The 21652-nt window shown below is 48.0% G+C and overlaps 1 protein-coding gene across 2 annotated transcripts in view; it reads left to right on the top strand.

Moving 5' to 3' along the window:
- The first annotated feature begins 4334 nt into the window (after positions 1 to 4334).
- The window catches only part of GNG7 (G protein subunit gamma 7), a 117528-nt gene continuing 100210 nt past the window's right edge, over positions 4335 to 21652 (top strand). The window contains exon 1 of one of the 2 annotated variants that reach the window (XM_090289235.1): positions 4335 to 4510. The gene's annotated coding sequence lies outside the window, so the exon portion shown is untranslated. The remainder of the gene's footprint in view (positions 4511 to 21652) is intronic. The other variant, XM_090289234.1, reaches the window with a different exon arrangement.

Genomic DNA, 21652 nt, shown 5'->3' with positions numbered 1-21652 from the left:
GGGGGGTGACCATGGGTTGGTGTATTTGTGCACATTGCTGTATAGGGGCTAATGTGTCCACACATGTATCTGTGTGTGCGCCTGTGTTTGTGTCTGTCACTGGGGTGGTATGCATGTGTGACAGTCTGTGTAATAACATAGGGGTGGGTGGTGTGGTTGTTTACAGGTCAGGATATTTGTGATGTAACAACATGTGTGTGACTGTAGGTGCCTGTGGTTTCAGGAGTGGGTGATGTGATTTATCAGTGTCTATGAGCCTGTCTGTTCTCACCATGTAAGGAACAGTAAGCCTATCTTACTCTGTAGTAAGGTGTCTATTAGTCGGCTACTGCTATGTAACAAATGACCACAAACTCATCAACTTGAAACGACAGACATTTATCGTCTCCCAGTTTCTGTAGTTCAGGAGACCAGGCATGGCTTAGCTGGTTCCTCTGCTCAGGGTCCACTGGGCTGGAATCAGAGTGCTTCCCAGGCTTCGGTCTCATCTGAAAGCCTGCCTGGGGAAGGACCTACTTCCCAGCTCAAGTGCTCGTCAGCAGCACTCAGTTCAGTTCTCTGTGGTTGCAGGACTGAGGGCCTGCGTTGCTCACTGGCTGTCTGCAGGAATAGCCCGCAGGTTCCTGCCTCATGAGCCTCTCCCTGGGTTTCTCGCAGCATTGGGTGTCAGAAAGTTGCATGTGTATGTTCTTGTGTGTGCTTGTGCATGCTGAGACTGAACTGCATATGAGAGAGAGAAGCCATGTGACTGTCTAATCATGTGACCACATGGGACTGTATGTGGATAAGATGTACTGTTTGTATCCAACTTAGTAACAGCATGTCTATTTTTCTCTTTGTTAATGTGACTGCTCACTCCACAAATGTTTATGGGGCACACTATGAGAGAGAAGGATTGTATGTGAGTGTGTGTGTATGTGAGTGTGTGTGACTGCCAGGCACATGGACAGGCCCATGGAAGGGCTGGTGGCATTCTGTCTGAGCACAACTGAGTCCCCTTGTCCTGTGGCAGGTCCAGGGCCTACTAGCAGCTGGTGTTGCTTCATCCCCCACCGTTGGAGTGGTTCCTGGGCCTAGAAGGAGCATGAGTGGGTGAGGCTGGGCAGGGGTCTGCAGCCCTTTCTCAGGGACACACCCTGATAGCACAATCTCTCTGGGGCCCTGACCTTTCAGGCTTCCCCCACCTCAGGCCCTACCCTGACCCTGGGGACAAAGGGGTTCTGTGCAGGAGGGGACAGAGCCTGCCCTGGCTGTTGGCCTTTCCTGCCTGGGTATCCCTGGATCTGGGGACCATGCCAGGTGCCAGGCTGTGCTTGCTGTGATCCCACCCCTGCCCCCTATCCCTCTGCATGTGGGTGCCCCCACCCCCCATTGTGGGGTCTGTTTAGCATTCGCCTCTAGAAATAGTCTTCCTGCAATAAAGAAGTGGATCCTACATTTCCCCTGGTGCTCCTTCTTTGCGGTGTGGGGGTAGCTGAACATCCCCAAAGGATGAGGAGGTGAAGGATGGAAGAGGTGAGGGATGGAAGAGGTGAGGGTTGGGGTAAATAATGGAGGTGAGGAAGGGAGCAACTGAGAGGTGGGTGGTGAGAGCCATGTGGGTATCGGGAGTGTGGGATGGGGATGTGACAAATGGAGAGGGCCATGGGGAAGGAAGGAGAGGTAGGAACAGTCTGTGGTTAGTGCTTCCAACTGGGCTCTGCCATCACTGGCTGTGTGTGGCACTGGCCCAGGCTTCTCCCGCAGGCCTCAGTTTCTCGTTCACTCTGCACATATTACCTGAGGCACCTTCCCTGGACTTTCTGTGAATTTGAGAGGGGGTAAGTAGGGGTAGGGGAAGGAGCAGGGAGGGACCATCCTCCTCCTCACCTCTCCACTAGTCCCATGTGACTTCTCATCTGCTACTCCAGCCTCCTCCCTACCCATTCAGACCAGGCCAGGCTGGCATCTCAGTGGGAAGATATAAGGCCTGGTTCAGGAACAGACTGGGAGGAAGAACTGAAACACCATTCATTCATTCATTCATCCAGTATATAATAGGCAGTGTGCCTGGCCCCCTCCTGGATGTTGGACACACAGCAATGACAGACTCAAGCCCCAGGGTCCCTGCCCTCTCAGAGCTTATAACCTACTGGGGAAGAGGACATCACTCTGCCAAAGAACTGAGTCAGAATATTTCACATGCATGCTGTGAAAAAGGAAAACCTAGACCACAAAAGTGACATGGACAGGAGTCTGGGTGGTCAGGGAGGCCAAGCTCACTCAGAAGGTGACATTGAGCTGACATTGGAAGGCAAAGTAGAGGCTAGCCCCAAGTCCAACAGGATGATCTGGGATGGAACACCAGACTGGGAGAAGAGCATGTGCAAAGGCCCTGAGGCAGGAACCAACGAAGGCCAGAGTGGCAGAAGAGTGAGGGAAGTGTGGTAGCCAAGGAGATCACAGAGGTGAGAAAGGTGAAATAGGGTCCAGTGAGCTCTAGGAAGAGTATGGGCTTTTATGAAAGTGCCCTGCTACACTTATTTCAGCCAGCTGAGGGGATCAGGTAGGTGCTATGAGCCCTATATTATGTGGAGAGGAGCCCACAGAACTTTAGTTTCTCCATCTGCTAAATGGCTCAGGGCTGAGTTTATAAAGTTACAAGCAGAGGCAGGAGTAGGTGAGGAGATTGAGAAGCTCTCACTATGGGTGAAAAACTTAAGGTGAAGGGTTGTGCCAAAAATCTCAGCCATCAAGAAACATATTTAATGCAGAGGAAGCCATGATGAACAATGCATCAGTCTTTCTTCCTTCTTTTTTTAAAAAAATCCTCTCCCAAAGATGTTTTTACAGATTTCAGAGAGAGAGGATGGCAGGGAGGTAGAGAGAGAGAGAGAAATCGATGTGAGAAACAGCTGCCTTTGGTATGTGCCCTGCCAGGGATCAAACACACAATATTTTGCTGCATGGTACAATGCTCCAACCAACTGAGCCACTCAGCCAGGGCACGGGATTTGACAGGGTCTGGGCTAAGGAGAATCAAGGGAGGTGGTTTGCACAAGTACAGAAACACATGTTGTCTTTCTTGAAAATTTTGGTATTTTGTTCATTCTGGATTATTTCAGCATTCCTTTTGATGTTTTAAAATATATCATTAACATAGTATTTCTCTTGCTAGAGAGGGCTTTTTCTCCCACCCCTTTAGATTTTGAGAAAAATGCGTCACTTGTCTCATCCCAGTCCTGGTTTTGCCTGAAGCTGTGCAGTTGCTTCATCCAGCTGCTGCACCCAGCTGCTGCAGAAATCACCAGACCTTCTGATTTTTCCAGAGGTCCTGGAAATCTGGATTTCTTTTTGTGAAACGTCTGATATTTGAATGTTGGCAATGAATTTAGAATTTTTAAAGGATGTCTCGGCATGTCTCACCCACTCCGAGACAAGTTTGAGACCCTTGTTCAGACAGTAAGCCACGGGGGCCACTAGTTTGCCACTTTTGTTCAGACAGTAATTCCTCTGAGGGAACAGTCAGCTGGAGAGTGAGATGCCTGCTCCAGGTGCCTAGTTCTCTCTGTGAGCTGCAGGGGATGAGCAGGGAGGTTCCTGCAGGGAGGACAACACCCCTGGGGTGTCCAGTTGGGAGACCAGCAGCTCAGATCACAAAGCCTTAGTGTTGCACCAAGTTCCTCAAGTCCAGAATATAGCAGCTGCATCCTCCTGTATAAAAAACTCTCCCCTCCATGAGCTCTGGATGCTTTTGGAGCCATACTAAATGTTTTCCAACATCAACCCGGGAGCGTCTTAAAAATGCACATCCCTAGGGTCCAGTTCCTGCAGGATTCTGGATCATTCCATATGGATGGGGCCCCAGGAGTTAGGAAACTGCGAAACCTTGGACATTATGAGACAGGCTTGGGTGAATGACCTTGGATTTAACCTCTGTGAGACTCAATTTCCACCTCTGTAAAATGGGAATTTTATCATTTCTCCTTTAGCCTTACACAGAGGGTTCAACGAAAGGGAACATTTATTATTATTGTCCTGCAGGTCATACGACCGATCAGGAGGGGACAGTCTTCCCTTCCCACAAGCGAGCCCCTCTATCTAGAATTCGGGATTCGCGAAAAGCCCCGTGCCTCCTTGACGTCACCAAGACACCTCTGAAAATCCTCGTGTTGCCTGGCCGCAGAGTCCAACACAGCATTCTATTTGCATATTGACATAGCTCCGCCCCCCGCGCGGTCCCCGCTCGTGGGTGGCCAGCGCCAGTGCCACTCAGCTCTCCACCTCCAGGCCCTGCTCGCGCCCTGAGCCCCGCCCCCTCTCCTGGGCGCAGCCTACCCCGCTGCTTGCCCTGCGCCTCTCCCGGGGCCCGGCTCCCGCTGCTGGGGCCCGCGATTGGCTGCGTTGGCCTCCAGTGCTCACCCCCAGCCCTCCGCCAGCCCCAACCCCAGAGACGAGGGAGCGCTAGCGCGCTAGGCGGCGGGTTCGGCTGCGCAGCGGGGCTCTGTCGGCCGCGGCTGCCGGAGCACAGGTAAGGGCGCGTGCGGTCGCTGCCCCGGCCGGCTTCCGACGCCCGCAACTCGGGCGCCGGAGGTCTGGGCGCGGCTGGGGCGAAGGGCAGGCCCGGGCAGCCTGGGAAGTGAGCGCCGAGAGGGTTCCCATTTGGCGGGGGACTTAGGGGGTCGAGGTCAGCTGGGGAGGTGACTGAAGTTGAGGTCGAGGTTAGCTGGGGAGGAGATAGGGTTAGAATTGAAGGTGAAGATTATTTGAGGAGGGCCCGAGCGTGGAATTGAAGATGAAGATTAACTGGCTGTGGAATTGGGGGTCTGAGTTAGCTGGGGAGGGGCACAGCGTTCGAGGTGAGGGTGGATGTTATTTGGGGAGAGGCCTGGGAGTGCAGTTGAAGGTGGAGGTTAGTCGGGGTAGGGGTTGAGGAATGGAGTTGGATGTCGAGTTGGCCAGGAAGGGTGACTGAGGAACGTGGGGTTAGGGCGAGCAGAAAAGGGGCTAGAGGGCACTTACGGGAGGGCTGAGGGTTGGAGGTGGGTTAGGTTCCTTTCAGAAGGAGTCCGAGGGATGTCGGGAGACGTGGACTTAGGAGTGTTTAGGGTGATGAGAAAGAAGGTGGGGGACCGAGTGATGGTGGGACAGAGGGATGGCAGGTGTTTTGTGGGAAGTTGACTAATCAGGAGGAAATGGGGGGGTCTTCATTGGAAGTCAGTTATAAGGATTGTGGAGCGGACTCGTCTCCACTTCTGCGGGTCATTTGGTGTAGAAGAGGTGTGGGGTGGAAACCTCTTCGCATCCGTGAACTGGAGAAGTTCGACATACTTTGCAAGGTCTGTGTCTGGGATGTTGGGTGCACAGGAGAGCATCTTGGGAAGCAGAAGTGCTGGTGGAGACTGAATTTTTCAGGAACTTTTGGGCTTAGGAGCAAGGAAGCAAAGTGGGAGTTTTGGGTGTGATAATATTAAGGGATGTGGGCAGCAATTTGGCACTTTATTTTTACTGGGGAACGGGGTTGCTAGGGGCTGGAAGGTGGGTGGGAGGAGACAGGCATGATGAGCAGCAGGGAAGCAGATCACACTGTTGCTGGATGTTAGTGAAGCAAAGGCCAAGTTCACAGACTTCCTCAGGTGCCGAGATTAACAGCCTAGTGCAGAGATTAACGCTGTGTTGGACTCTTGCTTGGCCAAATGGCCTCCGAGAGTTTTAGTTGACTCCTCCATAAGGTGGGAATAACAAAGCAGTAGCAGGCACCTCATAGGATCGCTGGGAAAGTCAAAGTCAAATGAGAGAATGTGTGCACCTAGCACACTCCTGGCTCATGGCGAGGCTACGTGCAGCATTGATAATAATGTTCTAAATTAAGGTTTTTTTGGGGGGAGGGAGGAAAAGTGGGTGGGTAGAATAACTGGGTTGTTAGGGAGGGGAAGAAAGGAGTCAGCTTGACTCGAATCTTTTAACCTTGGGGGTGCACATCAGAATCACTCCTGCAAAATAAAAAAGTCCCTATTATTAAAAATAAGGAAAAACAAACAGAAAAAGAAGACTCTGTTTGGATCTGATGCCAGGAGATTATGTTAATGAACAAGCGTGTCTACTTAAGGGAAAGGCTGTGTGGGGCATTCTGATTTAGGTGTACCCCACAGGAGCCATTGGGAGGAACCCATTGGGCTGCGATTATCTATCTACTCTGATAGACCTGGGTCCCTCCATGGGCTCAGCTGACTTTGGGGCTGTTCTGGGTACTTTGGGGTGCTGAGCAGCATCCCTGGCCCCTATCCACTCAATGCCAGGATCACCCCTAGTTGTGACAACCACAGTTGTCCCCAGACGGCACCCAGTGTCCCTTGAGGGTAGCATTGCCCCAGTTGAGATCCCCTGTTATAAATAAAACTAAGTTGTTTTCTCCTTTAAAGACCACATCTCACCTTTGATTCTTAGGAAGGTAAGCCTAGATTTGGGTGTTGTTTTTAAATCATCTAGTGCTCTCATTTTAAGAGGAAGAAAATCACCCTGGTTTTAGAGAATTTTAAAAACACTGACCTCTTTCAAGGTAGGCCTCTTGTGTGGATTTGACCACTTAGACTGGTTTTGAATATGGGATTAAGTGATCTTTGCCGGCATTAAAAGATGCCGAAGTGTGCAATTTGCTTCCTTGGTTTTGACCTAGAGCATGAAGCTTGTGTTCTTCAGGTCTTCTGTAGGAAAGAGCCTGTGACTGATGCCATTTTTTCCGCTCTTTTGTAAATCTTGGACCCTGTTGTTTGAAGGGAAAGATAACTGAATGGTCACACAGAGGATTCAACTCCTTGTTTACCTAATGGAGGCATTTATGTTTTGGTCTACTGTGTAGTAGTGTAAAAAAATGCTTCTTCCATTCATGCTGTTATCACAGGTCTTTTCATTTGCACCTGGAAACAAATAATCGCCTTTAATATTGTATTTACTAGGTCATTTGTATTCTTGAGCGTAATTTCTTACAAATGTTGTCTTAATTGACAACAACAGCCATTAAAGCTTTGTCTCCCATTCACCCCCTGCTTGGGTCCATTAAGGGCTGGCTCCTGCAATCCTATGTTCCTGACGATGTTGAGGAGCCTCCCTCTGGCTCCACTGTTCTTTTTGACAGTTTTGGACCTTGATTTTCATCCCTTCTACCTTGTGCCGCCCTTTGGTGTGACCTCCTTCTCTTTAGGGTCTAGAGCAGTGGTTCTCAACCTTCCTAATGCCGCGACCCTTTAATACAGTTCCTTATGTTGTGGTGACTCCCAACCATAAAATTATTTTTGTTGCTACTTCATAACTGTAATTTTGCTACTGTTATGAATCGTAATGTAAGTATCTGATATGCAGGATGTATTTTCATTGTTACAAATTGAACATAATTAAAGCATAGTGATTAACCACCACAACAATATGTAATTATATATGTGTTTTCCGATGGTCTTAGGCGACCCCTGTGAAAGGGTCATTTGACCCCCAAAGGGGTTGCGACCCACAGGTTGAGAACCGCTGGTCTAGAGGAAAGAGTTTGTTACATGTCACCCAGGAGACCTTAGAAACCAGATAGGAGAGCTGAAAAGGTGGGGTGACCTCTCTCAGGTGGCCACTTCATTCTTCTTCTCCTTGACTGCCCTGGAGGGCATTGATTAGCTAAATTCTCTCAATGCATTTTGTCGTGCCAGTAGGTGGGCAGGGGGCTTTGGGCAGCTCTGAGACTCTTCCAAAAATGGCTACTAGTTCTCTTTGAGGGTCTCGCAAAGGGGAAGGTCTTATTGTTTTTAATTTTTTAAATTGAGGTACAGTTCCCATATCATAAAACTCTGCCATTTAAGCACACAGTTCAGTCTTTTTGGTAAATTTATCAAGTTCTGCAACCATTCTCCTAAACCTGTTTTAAAACATTCCATTACCCCAATAAGATCCCCTTTCCCCATCAGTAGTCACCTCCCCATCCCCTTCTCGGCCTCTGGCAACCATTAACCAACTTTCTCTCTCTGGATTTGCCTGATATGGACATTTCATATAAACGGAATCGCACACTATGTGGCCTTTTATGTCTGGCTTCTTTCACTCAGCATCATGTATTTGAGGTTCATCCACATTGTCACGAATATCAATGCTTCATTCCTTTCCATGGCTGAGTTAATATTCCAGTTTGATGATGGACACATTGTGTTTCTCTATTCATTCATTGATGGGCATCTGGGTTGCTCTGCTCCCACTTTTGGCAGTGAAGAATCATGCTGCTATTTTTTTTAAGTCCTTACCTGAGAATGAATATATATAATTGATTTTAAGAAATATTTTATTTATTTTTAGAGAAAGGGGAAGGGAGGGAGAAAGAGAGGGAGAGAAACATCTATCAGTTGACTCTTGCACACCCCCAACTGGATACTTGGCCCAAAACCCAGGCATGTGCCCTGGCTGGGAATTGAACCAGTGACCTTTCAGTTTGCAGGCTGGTGCTCAATACACTGAGCCACACCAGCCAAGGCTATCTATACTTGATTTGAGAGAGAGAGAAACATTAATGTGAGAGAGAAACATTGACTGATTTTCTCCTGTACTGTGTACCCTGATTTTCTCCTTGTGCCCTGAACAAGGATCAAACCCACTACTTAGGTATGTACTCTGACCAGAAATCGAACTCACAACCTTTTGGTGCACAGGGTGATACTTCAATTGAACCACATGGTTAGGGCAAATCATCTTGCTATTTAAATGGCTTTTCTCTGGGTAGTCAACAGCTCACTAAACTGAAGTGTGGGGGGGTTGTCTAGTGTCAGCCCTCTAGGTTTTACCTCTGTCTCTTCCACCTGTGTTTCTTTCCCCTGAGTTAAGTGCTTCACTGTCTCTTGCTCAGAGCATACCAGCTGCTGGATCAGCCTCCAGTCTTTCCCCTTCTGCTGGGTCGACCCTACATGACCAAGATCCACTTTCTAAAGCATAGATTGATTTGTCATTTCCCTGCCACCTTCAACTCATCACCTACTCGGCAAAATCAGAATCCCTTATACAGCCTTCGGGGCATTGTGGGATTTGGTCCCACCTTCCCTTTCCTGAGCGACCTTCACTTTGACTCCAAGAACTGCCCTCTCCCTCTCCCCCTGCAGCCTACCCCAGCATATGCCCAGGGTTTCTGGATGGCTGGATTGCTGTCTCCTTTGTCTGAAATCTTGCTTCCTTCCTCTCCCCAACAAAGGCTGGTTGTATGCCTATTTTAAGCATCAGAACATGTGCCAGGTGCTGGGAGTACCACGTGAATAAGATGCTTATGTGTACCCATGGGGAGGTGTGGAGACAGGGGACCCAGGACCATTCTGTCCCTGACCTGGCTTTCTGAGTTGGGGTCCCTAGGGGTGATGGAGGTGGGAGCCCAGGCCTGTATATTCCATGAGCTCCACAGGTGTGGTAACAAATTTTTCAGGGGGCAGAGAAGTGGAGATACTACCCATGCATAGGACAGATAGGGGAAAAGACCACAGAGAAGCTTTGCACTAACAAGTTAGCCAGGGAACAGGTGGGGAAACAGCTCACCTGTGTGAGCACCACATAGTGTGGGGCTGGGTCTTTCCATGCCATCTCTTTCAGGGTCTCCCCCTGGATACTGGGGACATTGGGGCTGGGTCATTCTCTGGGTGGCAATCCAGGGAACTGTGGGATGCTGAGCAGCATCTCTGGCCCCACCCACTTGATGCCAGGATACAGTGCTGAGCAAGAGACACTGATTTGCAGAAATTGCTTCCTTTTTTGGAATTTCTAAAAGGTAGCTGTTTGGAGGTGATAAAATAGAGATGATTTGTCTTTGGTGTCTGTCAGTTGAGAACGTGCTGTCATCACCACAGGCATGTGTGTGCATGCATGTGTGCATTTCCCTCTGTTTCTGTGCTGACATGAGGAGGGACCTGGGTAAGCTCTGCTTTTTGACAGGTACCGCTGGTCAGATCTTTTGTTCTTTGTTGTCAAGGCTATGACCCCTCCCCAGTCTCCTTAAGAAATTGCCTAATTTGATGGACAAAAGAAGTCAGGAGGAACCAAAGACAGGAGGTGAATCCAGTCAGGTTAATTGTAGACATCCCTGCATACATCATGCTGGAGCAGACCAGCTGTGGCTGGAAGGTCAGTGAATAATACCCCGATGCCACCTGCCTTCTCTCGGCCTAGCTGAATGACTTTATGAGGCCCCTGTAACAAAGCACCACAGACTGGGCAGCCTGAAGCACAGAAGTCTATTCTCTCCCAGTTCTGGACCCCAGAAGTCTGAGATCCAGGTGTCGCAGGGCTGCACTCCTTCTGAAGGCTCCATGCAAGGGTTCTGCCTGCTTCTTCCAGCTTCTGGTGGTTTCCAGCATTCCTGGGCTTGTAGCTGCATCCCTCTAGTTTCTGCCCCTGTCATCACATGGCCTCTCCCTGTGTGTTTGTCAGAGAGAGCCAGAGCCAGATGGTTGTCAATGTGGTAGAAACAGATTTATTCAGGAGTTCCTGCAATGGGGAAAAGAAAACTTAGTGTAGATCTGGGCTCAGCTTCGAGTACAGACAGCATGGACCAGTAGGGACTTACAGCCAAGGAACAGTTGTGGCCAGTGGATGAAAAATCACTGTGGAGAAACATCAAGGGGATCCTGGCTACACCAGCTAACAGAATTCCTGCTGCAGGTGGAGTGATCCAGCATCACCTGGGGGGTGATAAGGACCCTGATTAGGTATGAGAGTGTTCAGATATGAAGGGTAGAGGACTGAATGATTGACCACCTTAGCAGAATTCTTCCTAAAATTGGATGATACAGAGACAAACATGGAAACCCAAAAGCTGAGACCAGGTAGAAAACGTCAGGGTAGCCTGAGCAGTGTGTGGTCAAGTTCAGTGCTTGTCATGTCTCTCTGTCCATAAGGCATTAGATTAGGGCCACCCTACTCTAGTATTACCTCATTCTAATGTGACTACAAAGACCCCCATTTCCACACAAGATCCCATTCCCAGGTATGGCAGTTAGAATGCAGACATATCTTTTTCGGGGGGACACTGTGCACTGCCCAGAAAGCAGACACCCACTGAGTGAAATTCAGCTTTTCCAGGACCATGCGGTCCTGGTTGCCAAATGCACTTCTTCCCTCTCCTCTGTCTCCACTTTTTTCACACCAGAAAAGTAAAAATTTGCACCATCTCACAGAAAGAGGAGTACTCTGTGTCGGACAGGGCCCCCGGGAGTGCGGGCTGAGGGAGGAATCAGGAGTTTACAAGTTCATGGGGAGGTGTGTAGAGGAGGCCACAGGTGACCTTGCTCCCTGAGAAACTTCTAATTACTTGTAAGAGAGGGTCTGGAACACCTGCCTAGTCCACTTTGCAAGCTGTGCGAATCAAACAAGGCTCCTGTGGAAGGACACAGTAGGAATTCTAAAGTGCACTGTAATTGTTAAGTGTTCTTGTTATTAATGAGATGGGGTTTGACTAAACCAGGTTGCCCCCTACCCACCCACCATGGTGCTGGGGCTGAGTCATCTCTTTTGTGGGGGTCATCCTGGGCACTGTGAAGTGTTGAGCAGCATCCCTGGCCCCCACCCTCTTGATTCCAGAAGCAGCCTAGTGGTGACAACCACAGGTGTCCCCAGACATCATAAGTGTCTTCAAGGATAGAACCACCCCAGATTGTGAACTATTGGGCTAAAGTATTTCTAATAAGAGTTTATTATTGTTTTAAAATAAAAAGGTAGTTTTATTTTAGTTTTTCAAAATAGACTTTATTTATTATTATTTTAAATGATTTTATTTATTTCTTAGAGAGGAAGTGAGGGAGAAAGAGAGGGAGAGAAACATCGATTGGTTGCCTGACCCGCAACCCAGACATGTGCCCTGACTGGAATCGAACTGACGACCTTTCAGCTCATAGGCAGGCACTCAACCCACTGAACCACACCAGCCAGAGCCAAGACAGACTTTATTTTTAGAGCAGTTTTAGGTTCACAACAAAATTGAGCTGAGGTAGAGATTTTCTATTTATCCCCTGCCCTCACATTTACTCAGCCTCCCTCCCCCATTATCAGCATCCCCCACCAGAGTAGACTTTTATTACAATTGGTGAACCTGCATTGGTACATCATTATGCAACATCCATCGTTAATGTCATGGTTCACTCACAGTCTATGGGTTTGGACAGATGTATAGTGACATGTATCCACTATTATAGTGTCATAGAGAATAGTTTCATCCCCTAAACATCCTCTGTGCTCTACTTGTTCATCCCGTCCTTCCCATTATTTTGTTTTTATGGGCAAGTGATGAGAACAGCATAGTCACCTCGAGTGTCTGTTGGAAGATGTAACTGCATGCTATGCAGTTTTATATAAATTATTTTTTCCCCTTCTCCTCTCTGAAAAACAGTGCTTTCCAATAGAAACAGGATTCAAGCCTCAAACATACAGTAATTGTAAATGTTCAACTAGCCACAGTCCAGAAAGCAAAATAGGTGAAACCAGTTTTAATGGTACATTTGACATAACCCAGTATATCCAACATATTATCATTGCAACGTGCCACTAATGTAAAGAAGGTATCACCTACTTTCTTTCATACAAAGTCTTTAGAATCTGGTGTGTATTTTGCACTCACTGATTTTTACATCTTGGAATGAGGCACATTCCACGTGCTCAATGCCACATGTGGCTGGAGGCTGCCATGCTGGACATCGCAGGTTTAGGTAGCAAATAGGGGAGATTTTAGGAGAAAGTAAGATCTCTGGAGGCACCTGGATATGTTTGGACATGTTGTGGCCTGTTTAGAGCTACAGAAGTATCTGTTAGTTAAAATGTGGACTGAGAATCAGAGCAGCTTAGAAAGTCAGTTTCAGGAGGGTCCCTGATATTGTCCAGTCCAGAGGGTGGCATGGCCTCCGTGGCAAATTTAGCTCATCGTTTGTTTTCATATGGCCCCTGGACTGAGGTGGTTTTGACATTTTTTAATGTTTTTAAAAATAAAAGAAGAATCATGAATTGTGACACATGAAAATTATATAGAGTTCACATTTCAGTGTCCAGAAATAAAGTTTTATTGGCACAAAGCCAGGCTTATTCATTCACATGTTGCCTGTGGTGGCTTTCATGCTGCCACATATAGACCATGTGGTTCAAGAAGCCAAAATTATTAATTCTCTGCTCCTTTGAGAAAAAGTCTGCTGATCCCTCTGGTCCAGCATATATGATTTACAGGTGAGAAAACTGAGGCCCAGTGGTTTCAGGGGTCATGGCAGTGCTGGGACTTGAACTGGGGGTTTCATAGCTTTTATCGTTTTGTTTAAGCACAAGTATTGGGAAAGCAAATGACACTTCAGAGATGTTGCCTCTACTGCTCATATAGGTGCTTGTGTTTCCATAGCCATCTGGTTGAGCAGGGGTTAAGGATTTGGGAACAAATATATAGAATGATTATATTTCCCACAGCATTGTGCCATACTTAGTAAGAATGATGATTTTTTTTTTTTTTAGTGTCATGAGACATAACATTCCATCTTAGAAATATGAACTCAGATTTGATGGACAGTGGCATTTCAGTTAAAAAAATAGACCATATTTTAAAATGTCAGGTATGCTTAAACATTATTTAAAGACATACAGATGAAAAACTGTGTATAAATGTCTTTTGCTTATAGCTTTCATAACAAAAAAAACTGAAAAAAAAAAGCATATAATATAAATAAAAACAAACCAGTAACCCAGTGAAGCAACGCTGTCCAGATGCATATTTAGACGAACAATCTTGATGTCAGGCAATGGGTGGTTTTTTTCTGAATTGTTCTAAGTCACAGCTTGTCAGGTGGACCCTTTGTCCCTGAGTGAGGTGTGAAGGCAAAATGTTTCCTGTGGCCTGGATGGTCTCTGTTCAACAGCTGCTGAGCTTCCAAACATCTTTTCTTTACTGAGAACTGACAGGTCATTAGTTCTTCCAGTCTGCAGGGGCAAGAAATGGGAGATTTTCTTTTTCAGTTTGCTACTTAATGAGATGTAGGGTTGCTTTTGACTTGGACTTCCATTGATGGACCGCAGGAGGTGATGGGAGGAAATGGGGCTGGGTGGGGCTTGGTGGATGGGCGGGACATTTTTTATTGTTGACAAAGAGTTTGGCTGCTCTTTTTCTCCTCTCATCTTTCCCTGTCTCCTCCGTCTGTGTGTCTGTCTCCATATCTCTCACTATTCCCCTCTCCATCCCTCTCTTTTCTCATTCTCTCCATCTCTCACTCTCCATATCTATCTCTGACTCTCCATCTCTGTCTCTTTCTCTGTCTCTCTCTCTTCCTGCCCACTGCCCTCCTCTCTTTTTCTCTGTTATTGAAGGGTTCCAGGAGTCTCTTAGGGGTTGTGTAAAGAAAACCAAAGCATGTCTGTGGTGTCCACAGCCTCGAACTGTATATGTAGGTTTGGGGCGCAGAAGGATGGGGATCAGGGTTCCTGAACCTCAGGTTCCAGTCTCAGCTCCGCCTCTCCTTTCCATGTTGGCGAAGTCCCTGCGGAGTCCCCTGTCCTCCTCTCCCCTCTCTCTAGCTGTGTAATAGGCGTAGAATAAGTTTATATCCATACCCATTATGAACATCTCTAAGAAAGCTAGTGGACTGAGTTTCCAGACCTTTGGGTTTTTATTTTATTTTTTAATTAATTAGCTTTTTACTTTGGACTAATTTGAGATGTACAGCAAAGTTACAGAGGCAGTTCAGAGTGCTCATGTACCCTTCCCAGCTTCCCCCACATTAGCATCTTATAGTCCTTCCCAGAGCGCCTTTGCTATGCCAAGAAATTAACATGGGTGCGTTACTGTCAACTCAAGTCAGCATTTCATTCAGATTTTACTAGCTTGTCCTAATGTCTCTTTGCTGCCCCAGGATGCCATCCAGGATCCCCTGCAACGTTAAGTGTCACATCTCCTTAACCCCTGTGGGCTGTGACACTCTCTGACATTCCTTGTCTTTCATGCCTGGACAGTTGAAAGGACAGGTCAGGAGCTTTGCAAAACATCTCTTGGTCTGGGTTTGTCTGGTGTTTTCTCATGATCAGACCCCGGTCATAGGTTTGGGGAAACACACATAGGTGAGGTGCTTTTCCTGTCACAGCCTGTTGGGATCCTGAGATCCAGATGATGTCACCCTCAGGATGATCTTGACCTCCTGGCCCAGGTGGTGTTTGGGGAGATAGAAACTCATTATTTTATCTGTGGCTGCAGACACTGAAGGGTGTTGGGCAGAAACATTTTCCATCTAATTTGAGATGCACAGGTCCCACCTGTTCGAAATCTGGTTGAGTGTGTGTGTGTGTGTGGGGGGGTGCTTGGATGAGTCCTACCTCTGGTGACTGAAATAAGCTGGTCCTGAGTGTGTTATCACAGCTTTGTGTAGGTACCATGTTTTAATAAAGGGGTAGCTTTATATCTGGGATTACAGTTGTGACTCAGGTGGCCTGAGGGTTGGAAACCACGTGACAGTAGTGGTGCTCCTGCCCTCCCCCCTGGCCTGCCCACCCCGGATCCCTCATTGAGAGCCCTGGATCTTCATTAGCAGCTGGAGAAAGCAGAGGGTTGCTGGAAATCAGGCTGTATTGCAGGCAGGTGTTTGGTGTGTCCTTTAGAAGTGAAACTGGGAAGCCACAGGTAATCTCCCTAGAGAGAGGCCAGGAGTTCCTCTGAGCCACTTGGGGACAGTGAATGGGACCCTTTGTTGCATGAGGCCTGTTTCTCAGTGGCTTCTTTTTACTCAGCAGACAACGGTAGGGTGTTGCCAGGTGCTGGTTGTATAGGACCGTCTACTGCCATGTCATCCACTCCCCAGGGGAGGGGACCTGTTGGTCCTGGTATTCAGTGTATCACATGCCAGGCATTGCCCCATTTACTTCTCACCACCGCCCTGCTGCTCAGGGCAGCGTGAGTGTCCACTGCATCCCTACATCCACTTCTGCTCCACTTTGTTCTATTTCGTTTTTCATTGTGGTAAATTACATGTAACATCAAATTCACCATTGTAACCATTTTTCAGTGCACAGTTCAACAGCATTAAGCACATTCACACTGTCGTGCAGCCATGCCCACTATCTGTTTCCAGAACATTCTCACCTTCCTGCCTTCCCAAACTGAAAGTCTGGCCCCATTACATACTAACTTCCCATCCCCAGGTCTCCCCTCATCTGCCATCTACTGTCTGTCTCTGTGCACCTGACTCCTCTGGGAACCACATGTGAGTGGAATCACATAGGATTTGTCCTTTCACTTGGGTAGGTTCCTAGGAGTGGAATTGCTGGGTCGTTTAACCAACTCCTGTTGAGCACATTAAGAGCCCTCCAGGCCGTTTCCTCTTCCCACCGGCAGCTCACAGGGGCTTTAGATTCTTCTCAGCCTCACCGATACTTGTAATTGTCCATCCTGAGTCTACATCCTGGAGGTTTCTCACTGCAACTTTGATATGCATGTCCCATGGGTCGTTTCTAAGCAAAATCAGCTGGTTGAAGGACAGAAACATTGAAGGACAGACTGTCGGGAGGGAGGTGATATGACTTTAGGAGACCCTCGCCAGAGAGATTTGAAAAGGAATTTCTGTCACTTCTGATTAGTTGAATGTTGGTGGGGAAGGGGGAAGAGGGAGTACCAGGAGCAAGGATGGACCTTCCCTATCTTCCCCTCTCAAAAATGGGCATGACGATGCCGACCGAAGCGAGTTACCTGGAGAATCAAATGACATAAGTCAGCGACAGAGAGCTTTATGGCGCCTCAGTATACGGAAGCTGAGCTCAGAATGAAATTTCTCCTCAGCGTTCTTCATATGCCTCACAGTGAGTTTTGTTCTAGGAGGTCCTAGCTATATTTTCCCCACCACTTATTTTTAAATGTATGAACTGTTTGTGTGGGTTGCTTCTATGCCTGGTATAATTTTTTTTTAACAGCCTGATGGAGATATCACTCACCCATTTAAAGTGTACCATTCATCGGTTTCTAGTATATTCACAGATATGTGCATCCATTGCCACGGGCAATTTTTGGATGTTTTCATCACCCTAAAAAGACATCCTGTTCCCATCAGCAGTCACTTCCTACTCCCCTCCTCACTTCGCAACTAACCACTAACCCATTTCCTGTCTCTGTCGATGTGCCTGTTCTGGGCATTTCACATAAATGGGACCACACACTGTGTGTCCTTTGTGTCTCTTCTGTCACCATGTTTTCAAGATCCCTCCACGTTCATGTTTTATAGCAGAATAGCAGTCCATTGTATGAATATATCACATTGTCTTTATCCATCACCCATTGATGGACACAGGTTGTTTCCACCTCTTGGCTGTTGTGAATCCTGCTGCTGTGGATATGGGTGTGCAGGTTTTTATCTGGATATTTTTGGGTCTCCAGAACGGGCATTGCGGGACCATTGTCTATTTTTAAACTTACAGACTGTTTGTGCTTCTGTGCCTGCTGGGATTTTTGTCCATTTGCTGCTTTCACAGCTCAGCCCTGGGGGCTGTGGAAGGAATTGAGTTCTTCTGGCCTAACCCATTCATCAGTTCCCTGCCTCCATCCTCATTTCTGCCTCAGAGCCTCTGAGCAGCAGGGTCCTAGCATAGCTGCCTCCTGGCAGCTTTCTCGAGGCACTGTTGACTTTTCCCTCTTGCCCTGAGGTCTCATTCATGCCCCCCTCACCTGGAACGCCCTCTGCTCTCTACTCTGACAAATGCCACTTGTTCTCAGCCCGGCTGTGTCACCATTTACCTCTGCCCTCCACCTACCCTCATTGCCAGTGTTTTTCAGCACCTGAAGCCCCAAACCTGCTGGATCTTTGCCATCTCCGCTCTACAGTTGCTGGAGACCTTGCCCAGTTTTCTTTTGCCCGAGCTTCCAGCTTAGTTGGTGGGTTTGTTTTTTTCCTGTAAAAGAGGCTCCTAACTCAAGGGCAGTGAGCAGACTACACAGAATATGTGTAGTAGCCAGCAGGGATCAATGTGCAGAAAAACGGGCTTTTTTATTCAGATTAAAGCACGTGGGAGTGAAAAGGCAGAAGTAAGCTGTGGTAGAGAGTGATGGCCCCCAAAATGTCCCCATCCTGGTCCCAGGATCTGTGGACATGTTGCCTCTCACGGCAGAGAAACATGAACGTGGGATCAAGTCAAGGCCTCTGAGATGGGGATGTCCCTGGATTCCCTGGAAATCCCAGTGTCATCACAGGGTCCTCATAAGAGGAAGCAGGAGGGTCAGAGTCAGAGATGGGAGAGGCTGTGCTGCTGGCTGTGAGGATGGAGGAGGGGCCACGAGCCAGGGACACGGCGCCTCTAGACATTGGAAAAGGCTGGAAATGATTCTCCCCTGGAGCCTCTGGAAGGACCAGCCCCGCCCATACCTGGGTTTAATCGAGTGAAGCCAGTGTCAGACTCCTGACCCCAGAGCTGTCAGAGAATAAATATGTGTCATTTGAAGCCACTAAGTTTGTGGTGACTTGTTACAGCAGCTGTAGGAAACTCATGGTTAATTTAGGGAACTATATCACAGATGAAGTTCTGTGTCTTCTTAGCTTCCCATCTTGTCTCTTGTCAATAAATGTGGGATCACAGTGCCTCCCGCTCATGGACAGCGCTGGACCACAAAGAGCGGATGCCGTTTCCCACCACACACTGCTCACCATGTACCCCAATTGAGCCTGCGATACAGGATTCTCATCTGCTACCTCTCCAAGGCAACCTTCCCATCAGCTGCATTTTTAGAGGGGTTCTTATTCAGTCCAGGGGTGAATCTTCCAGAGTGCACTAGAATGTGTGTTCTTTGGCTAATTCCATGCTTTCTCTCCCCTGGGCTGTAGGTACATGCTTCTTCCTCTCGCCCTACTGCCCCAGGTCAAGGTTTCTGTGCCTTGCTTTCAGTTTTGTCTTGCAGTAAACTCTGTGTATGGTGACTCTTTCCCAGGGCTGCACTGATCCCAAAGCAGCTCCCTAGAGTGCCCCTCTGAGGGAATTTTCTCTGTCTTGAGAAAATGAGATTCAGAACAGGGAGTTGAGCAAGGAGAGACCCCAGCCCCTGGCCACTGCCACTTCGTAGCTATTCCGAGAGACAAGGCTGCTGGTGGCATGCCTGCACTTCTCTCTTGCTCCCTCTGGTCATGGAATTGGGTATGTGAGGCTGGCTTGGTGTGCTTGTCTCCTTGTATTAAAAACTAGCCGTGTCACATGCAAAGACGCTCAACATCAAATGCAAATCAGAACTTACAGGGAGACACCACCTCACCCCTCCAGGATGGCAAGAATCAGAAAGCCAGACAATAGCACATGTTAGGAATGTGGGGAAATTGGAACCCTCGTACACGCTGGTGGGAATGGGAAATGGGGCAGCTGCTGTGGAAAAGTCTGGCAGTTCCTCAAAAGGTTAAACAGAGTTTCCGTATGACCCACCAGCTCCACTCCTAGGTATCGAATTCCACTTCTGCCCAAGAGAAATAGGAATATACATCAGCACAGAATCCTGCACATAACTGTCCACAGCAGCACAAAGGTGCAGATGTCTATCAACAGATGATGGATAAATAAGATGTGGCACATCTGTACAATGGAGTGTTATTTGGCCATGAAATGGAGTGAAGCACTAATTCCCACTACAGCATGGACCCCAAAACAGTGATGCTTGTGAGAAAAGCCACACAGAAGGTCCCACAGTGTGTGACTCCATTTATGTGAAGTGTCCAGGACAGGCACATCCACAGAGTGGATTCACGGATGCCAGGGGCTGGGGAGGGGGATGAGGAGTGACTGCCAAGGGGGACGAGGTTTGTTTTTAGGGTGATGGAATGTTCTGGGATTAGATAATGGTGATGATTACAGAACATTGTGAATGTATTGAATACCCTCGTATACTCTAAAATGGTAAAGATGGTACATTTTATGTGTATTTTACCCCCCAAATTCCAAAGCACCTATTGGTCTAAGTAGTCACATTTCAGGGCATGAGACCATTGACAGTCCTTAGTGGGCCGTGGGGCACCGCTCTGTTTTTTCCTGCGAGCCCCTCCCCTCCCTCTACCTTAGGTCAAGCCTAGTGTTTGAGTGGTAATCTCTGACACCTTTTCTTTGAAGGCTCATTCTTGTGAGTCTGGCACAAGGGCATGAAGTCGTCTGCATCTGAGGCTGCTGAGCAGTCACACCTTTCACTTAGTTCTTGCCAGCCCTGGGTCTTCACCAGCCATGTGTGTAACTTAGGCTCAGATGGAAGGTGCTCCTGGCCCTAGGGAGAAAGCAGTGACTAAGGTGAACATGTATGATTGTTGAAAATTCTGTACTCCTTTGAGAAAGAGGGACCTGGGGAGTAAGATGTGTGAGAGGTGGGAGGTTAGGAATTATGGAACTTCTGGAACCTTCTGGAATGTAGAGGGCATTGTGGCCTAGTATGGGTTCAGGGTTGGAATTCCTGCTTAGCCACTGGATGGCTTTATCTCTGTGTGCATTTGGGCAAAACATTGAATCTGTCTGTTCCTGTTTCCTTGTGGGTAAAATTAGATAGACCATCTCAAGGGTTGAGATACGTGCAAGGTGGTGACCTGGCAGGAGGCAGATGGGTTGTCACTGTGATTGCTGTAATAATCACTGTTCAATATCAATAATATAGTGTAGCTAATATTAGTGTTATAGTATATATGTTAACATCCATGTTGTTATTCCCCCATTGCTGCTGCACTTCCATCTTCCTTATGTGTCTTGTTTCAAGTGAGTGAGTGGCAGCCAACCCCATCTCCACTCAGGGCCAAAGGAACCAGACCCCAGTCAGCCGTTTTCCAAAGGCTGCTGACTCTGCCACTAGCATCTGTAAAGCGATGGCCCTGGTGATCAGATGCAGGCAGCCGAAGAATTAGAAATTTTATGATGTCACGGTGATGGATTTGTTCTTTGAGCCAAAGAGACATTCACACATATATCTGTGCAAGGATGGAAGCACACAGGGCCATACTGGGTTCTGCAGAGAGTGGTGTCTGGTACCCCACTCTGTCTGGGAGCAGGCTGGCAGGGCTGGGAGAATCATCTGCGTAACAGGCCTGCACCCCTTCCCCTGCAATAGGGATAAATCTGTGACCTCAAACACAGGCTTTGAAGGGCTCAGGGCTGACTGCTCATCAGAGGTGCAGCACCCAAGGCCTGGCTGTGAGGCCCTCTCTATCCTCTATCTCAGAAAAATTAAAAAGGACCAAACTATTGAGTACCCGCTATGTGCTAGATGCCATTAGAGCCACCAAAGTTGTTGATCCAGCCCTTAAGCCACGACTGCTCCACCCCAGAGAATGATCCAGCCCCGGATGTCCAGTACTGAGGGGAAGAGACCTTGTCTTAAATATTTGAGGTGGTGTCATTGTCCTTGTTTTAAAGCAGTTGGAAAACTGAGTGGTTGTAAAATCTGCCCCTGGTCATACAGTGTGTACATGGTGACTCCAGGTTTCGAATAGAAAACCAACCCACTCTAATGCTCTTGCCTGCTTCCTGCGGGGCCTCCCTCCGTGTGTCCCCACCGATAGAATGGGGAAAAAACCAAACAGCTCAGAGTTACGGCAGTGATGGAATGAGAGCATTACTTGTGCTGTCATGCTATGATCTGTTCCACTGGTTTTAATCAGCGTTGTGTCGCCAAGGGGCAGCTCCCACCATCCATGTTTCTGACCTTCCATGCCACAGTCTCCTG

The sequence above is a fragment of the Furipterus horrens genome, unplaced genomic scaffold (genome assembly GCF_987537825.1).
Source record: "Furipterus horrens unplaced genomic scaffold, mFurHor1.1.pri manual_scaffold_10, whole genome shotgun sequence".
Taxonomy (NCBI): domain Eukaryota; kingdom Metazoa; phylum Chordata; class Mammalia; order Chiroptera; family Furipteridae; genus Furipterus; species Furipterus horrens.
Note: the sequence above shows the minus strand (reverse complement) of the source record. Positions and strands in the feature narration are given on the sequence as shown.